The following is a 6313-nucleotide window of genomic DNA, read 5'->3' as shown; positions in this document are numbered from 1 at the left end:
CCATAACGTTGACGATACCCTTGGCAACCAGACGGGCTTTATAGGTCTCCACCTTTCCGTCTGCGCCCCTCTTCCTTTTGAAGATCCATTTACACCCAATGGGTTTAACCCCTTCAGGTGGGTCAACCAATGTCCATACATCGTTGACCTTCATGGACTCCATTTCGGATTTCATGGCTTCAAGCCATTTCTCAGAATCAGGTCTCTGCATAGCATCCATATAGGTGATCGGATCCTCATTATTCTCATCAAGTTCAATGGGATCATCGTCCCGGATCAAGAAACCGTAGTATCTGTCCGGCTGACGCGGTACTCTACCGGATCACCTTAATGGTGCAGGTATATTGGGCTCCGGATCTGATCTAATCATATCCGACTCAGGTTCAGCTATTGGTGTCGGTCCTTCTACCTGTTGAACTTCATCAAGTTCAACCTTAGAGGCAACGGTTCCTTCACCAAGGAACTCCTTTTCTAAAAAGATTGCCTTAAGGCTGACGAACACCTTTTGAACATCAGCATGGTAGAAAAAATATCCTTTTATCTCTTTGGGGTACCCTATGAATGAGCATTTGTCAGACCTAGGTCCAAGTTTGTCTGTGACTAATCGTTTGACATAAGTCGGACACCCCCAGACCCTAAGGTGTGAAAGTACTGGCTTACGCCCTATCCATATCTCATATGGAGTCTTAATTACAGACTTACTTGAAATCCTATTTAACAGATAACAGGCCGATTCGAGTGCATATCCCCAGAAGGATATCAGCAAGCTAGCAAAAAAACCCATCATGGATCGGACCATGTCTAACAAAATCCGATTCCTCCTTTCAACACACCATTATGCTGTGGTGTTCCTGAGGAGTCCATTGAGAGAGAATCCCATTCTCTCCTAGATATGTGTGAAACTCACTAGAAAGGTATTCTCCTCCTCGATCAGATCGAAGAGTTTTAATACTCTTCCAGTTTATTTTTCTACTTCACTTCAGAATCGTTTGAACATTTCAAATGAATCCGACTTATGTTTTATCAGATAGACATATCCATATAGGTATAGGTCATCCGTGAAAGCTATGAAGTAGAAATATCCACCTCTAGCACTGGTGCTCATGGGCCCACATACATCAGTATGTACTAGGCCCAAGAGCTCAGTAGCTCTCTCACCTTTTCCAGTAAAAGGTGACTTGGTCATTTTACCAAGAAGACAGAACTCACAGGTTGGAAGTGATTCACAATCACTGACTTTGAGGATTCCCTCTTGAGTCAACCTGTTTATTCTGTTCTTATTTATATGACCTAGCCTCCAATGCCATAAGTAGATATTTGACACACTATCTAATCTAGGGTGCTTGCCAGTAGAATAGACTCTTATCAGGCTTGATCTTTTTGGTCTGGCTCTGCACAGATGTCCCAGCCTGAACTTGCACCTTCTTAACTTTCTTCTTCTTGTTCTTCTTTCCTTTCTCAAAGGGTCGAGAACCAGAAGATGAACCTCCCACTGAGTTCACTGAGTTCACCGACTCCTTGAGGAGTTGGTGATCCTTCTCAAGTTCTGAAGCAACCCCATTAACCCATGGTAGTTTACTTCAGGCTTTGTCATTCTATAATGAGTGAGGAATGGGAGACAAGACTTGGGCAGCGAGTTCAGTATTGCATCTTTCCCAAGCTGCTCATGCAAGGGAAAGCCGAGCTTGCTCAATCGTTCCATCAGCTCGATCATGTACAATACATGATCAGTGATAGAGACTCCATCCCGTATTTTGGCGTTGAAGATGGCACAACTAGTCTTGTGCCTCTCTACGTCATCGGGTGTGCCAAAGGTATCCTCCAACACTTGAAGCATGTCCTTTGGCTGAGCCGTCTCGAATCTGCGACTGAACTCGTCGCTCATGATAGCAGCCAGCATGATACAGCGCACCGTGGTCCGGTCACTGAGCCACTTCTGGTAAGTGTCTCTAACTGTTCCACGTGCATTGACAGCTGGCTCTCAGGTGCAGGATCCATTATCACATATAGGATCCGTTCATGCTCCAGGACTATCTTCAACTTTCGGTACAGCTACCGAAGTTGGGGTCCCACCAACTTATCATTGTCCAACAATGATCGGAGCGATAGGGAAGTGGCCATAGTTGCACAAAGGAGAACCATAACCTAATTAGTAATTGATTCATTAAACCTAAAGATTTGGACTTTAATCAAAAGGTTTCTCTCACTATTTTATTCGAATTGGTAGCCTCTACCTTCAATTCGAGGAATTACCCTAATTCCTTAGCGGGTACTAGAATCCACTTAGACTGCACACAAGCCCAACTTTGGTGGCCAACCATGTACATCTAAGGGTAGGTTCATAACCAATTGTTTCTCTAAACAATTTCTAGTAATTTTAATTTTGCCCCAGAAACCTAATCAGTAGGCTTTGGCCTCCACTGTAAGGATCGGTTAGGTCCAACCATTAACATGATCATACTTGGTGTATCCAACCAACGAATGATTAAGCCCAACTTTGGTTGGCTCACCTAACACCATTAGAGAGACACTTCCAATCATCATATGATGAGTGATAATTCCATTAGTCAACAGCACCAGGCCTTGGGTCTGCAATGATTATTGAGTTCATGGACTCATTATCAACACCTTAATGGGAGGCTATGACTCAGTTATCTCCATAACTTATCATTTTAAGGACCTAATATTTAGAGGATTTAAATAATATAGAGGATGAGGTCAGATGAACCAGCTTATCATGATCCTCCCACTGGCTTCACCAAGTCAGCTTAAGGGAGACCAGGGCTGGTCTAGGAGCACTAAATCAGTCACACTGATTTACCTAGCTGACATGGGTCAGCTCGAATAGTCAAGTGATCCGATCAAAACATAATTTCACCAAGAGGCCAGGTAAGTTCGATCAGTGGGAGGGTCTGCAAAGCTTGCCTTAGACACCATCATGAATGGCCAGATAAGCGGGCTCCCAATTAAAAACCACCGGTCTGGTTTACCTTAGACCAACCAACTGGTTTAATTAGTTTCGATTAGATCAACCTAAAGTTCGTGCTAGACCGTTAGCCAAGGAATCAAGTCCATTTGGTTCTCGTTAAAGACATGGACTTGACCAACTACAACTATTGTAATTGATCTAGAGAATCCTTGACCTAATCTAAGACAACAATTGATTAGATTTAGTCAATTCTCTAATTAAGTCCATCTTTAATCTAACCATAGGTCTAACCCAATTAATGGACCTAATTTCCACTAACCCATTAACCCAATGTGTTATGATTTGTGTCTTAGGTTCTTCAATTCACAATCCTAGAACCTAATCAAACAACTTCTTAATTCTTAATTAAGTTTTGGGCTGAGGGTTGGGTTCGGCTTTTCAAAAAAAATTTTTCATATTTGTAAAATAATTTTACAATATGATTCTACCAATCATATTGCATGTTTGATTCATAATCAAGATGCAAGTGAAATAAACATGAAACTACTTTAGATCTAATCTAAACAGGTTCATGTAATTGAAACAATTTCAACTTTAAATAATTTCTTTGCATAAAAATTATTAACAAAGAGATTTTATTTCAGATTTAAACATCTTTTAAATCTAATAAATCATAAATTTAATCTAGATCATATCTAACAAATTTATGATTAAAGATAGATCTACACAAACTAGGACAACCTTTGCACTGTAAGGGGTAAACCTTACAGCAGGACAACCTTGCAGTTTGTGATTGATCTAAAATTTTAATTTCAGATTTAATAATCAGATTATAAATTAGATCTAATCTAAAAAATAATCTAAGCATGTATAAATAATCATGTAATAAAGAACCTAGGCTCTGATACCAATTGTAGGAACCAGATCTAGGGTTTCAGGGTTTCAGGGTTAGATCTTGAAACTTTTTCAAGATCATACAGCGGAAGACTAAAATAAATCAAAATTTATTTTCTAAGATCAAAAATCCTAGATCTAAGATCCTATTACATGATTATTACATAGCATTAAATCAAAAATTAAAATATATAAATATAGTATGAACTACATGTTGATCATATCAACATGTTTCTATACTAGCTACATCTAATGTATGTATTAAATAATAGATCAGATCTATTACCTTGCAAGTTAGACTCTAACCTCGCTGATCCGGGCTTAAGGATGATGTTGCAAGCCGCACACGCTCCGGCCTCTAGGAGTCGTCCACACGAGCCCACGAATCTCGATCAGAAGTCCTGCTTCAGGAAATCAGCACAGTATGCTAGTACTGCGCTGATCCTTCTTTGATGGTTGATCAGGTGCCTCCTTCTTCTTGATTTGGACTCTTCCAAAGATGGAAAGTAGAAGGAGGAGTTTCAGATCTGAGACACTCTCAGGAAACTCAAGATGGAAGGAGGAAAGATATGAAAATAAAACCCTAGAAGAAGACCCTCTTCTTCTTCACGTTTTTCTCTCTAGACACCCAAACTTGCATCTTTTATATCTCCACGACCCAAAGGTATTTCTCTCTGATTTTTGGATGGAAAAACTCTCAAACTATCTCTCAAAATTTCACAAAGAAACTCATCTTATATAGAGAGATATGATAGAGTCCTTGTCTAGGTCAAACACCTAGTCAAGGCTTATCCAAACATGGCAAGTTAAGGGACGCCCAACTCTTGAGCACCTCCTCATATTTTCGTGCATGGATCAAGAAAAGGGTGCACAATGTAAACCCTAAAAGCCATGAAAATTCCAAAAAAAATTTGGATAAATTCGGTGCAAAATTGAAAGAGTTTTGGATTTCTAAAACTCTATCTCATAGAATTCGAAATCCAAACTTATTCCTTTTAGATTTGATCCAAATCACCTTCCATGTAAGAAAGAAGAGAGGAGACCTTTTGTGAACGTGGGAGAGATCTGGGAGAGGGCTTTTGTCACACAAAATAAGTGGAGATTGGCGTTGAATAAGAGAGAGGGCGTGGAGAAGGTTTATGGCGCAAGGTGGAATCCTAGTCCTACTAGGATTCTGTCTCATAACTTGTTTTAATTTGGTTTCCCAAACCAAATCAAATCAAAATTAGATCAACCCAATTAAAATAGGTCTTAACCCAATTAAGAACCTAATTTAATCAGATTAAATTAGATTTAAATCTGATTTAATTTTCTAATCAAATTAGAAATTAGATTGACCCAAGTCCTAGTTGAACTAGGACTAGTTTTTCCTTGCACTTGGCTTATCCAATAAACCAATTGGACTTGATCCAATCAAGCCCAAACCAAATCTAATTAAATCATATTTAATTAGACTTAATCTCAGCCCATTGGCTTAATCAAATTAAGCCAATTAGCAATCAAATTGCTAATCGATCCTCCTGCAACACTTGCACTGGGTTAAATGTCAATCGTATTGATCATTTAACCCTAGAACGATTCTTAATCGTTGATCAACCATCCGATCGGATCATGAACTCTAATGTGTGTGACCTCATAGGTCCGAACCTAAGCCGGTAGCATAGAAAAATTCTATACCAATCGAAGTGACCATCTAGCAATGGTACCCGACGACCGGATAGGTCGAATGTGTAGAACAACATCCTTAGAACCCATGCGGATATAGTTTTCATATAATTCATCCCCTTGACCAAAATGATCATAGGACACCCCAGAGCTCAACTGTCAACTCTGATCAGGTTGTCCACATTGTATTTCAAAATATCAAATCCATCTGATGGATTACCCTGGCCAAGGTTTTGCTAAATTGAAATACAGCGACTCATTCTTCTCCAACTCTTGGAGTGGTCAATCCCATCTCGATCACACTCTGACTTCGCAAGTACTTGACTGTGCCCAGAAGCCTTCCGTCCCTGAATTAGAAATTCAGTTAGTCCAGTACCAAAGCACAGTGAGTTGCTTGCAAGTCACTGAGGTCTCAAGTCTAAGGGACACTTATACCTATATCCCATCAGAGACATTCTCGACAGCAGAATGCTCTGGAGTTGGTCACGTTCAATGACGATGTACCCTTACATCTCACCTGTATGCCATACCAGTGTCTCCACACTCCTTGGTTAAGAGGACAACCAACCCATATGGCCTACAGCGACCTATGCTCGATAGAAGCTGTCGTCCTTATTAACAGCCTATCATTTGGTCGTGAACAGTTTTAAGGACTAATCGATAAATCCTCTCTTTATCGAACTTAAATAGTCCTAAGGACTTCATCATAACAACGGAGTTCATTAGAAGATGAAAGCTTATGATGAAAATGCCAAATATATTTTATTTATTAACAAATCAATTACAATACTTGGTTGCTCAACCGTCAACAGCTTGACGATTGGC

Source organism: Elaeis guineensis, chromosome 8 (genome assembly GCF_000442705.2).
Source record: "Elaeis guineensis isolate ETL-2024a chromosome 8, EG11, whole genome shotgun sequence".
Taxonomy (NCBI): domain Eukaryota; kingdom Viridiplantae; phylum Streptophyta; class Magnoliopsida; order Arecales; family Arecaceae; genus Elaeis; species Elaeis guineensis.
The sequence above is the reverse complement of the archived record's forward strand: the minus strand, read 5'-3'. Positions refer to the sequence as shown.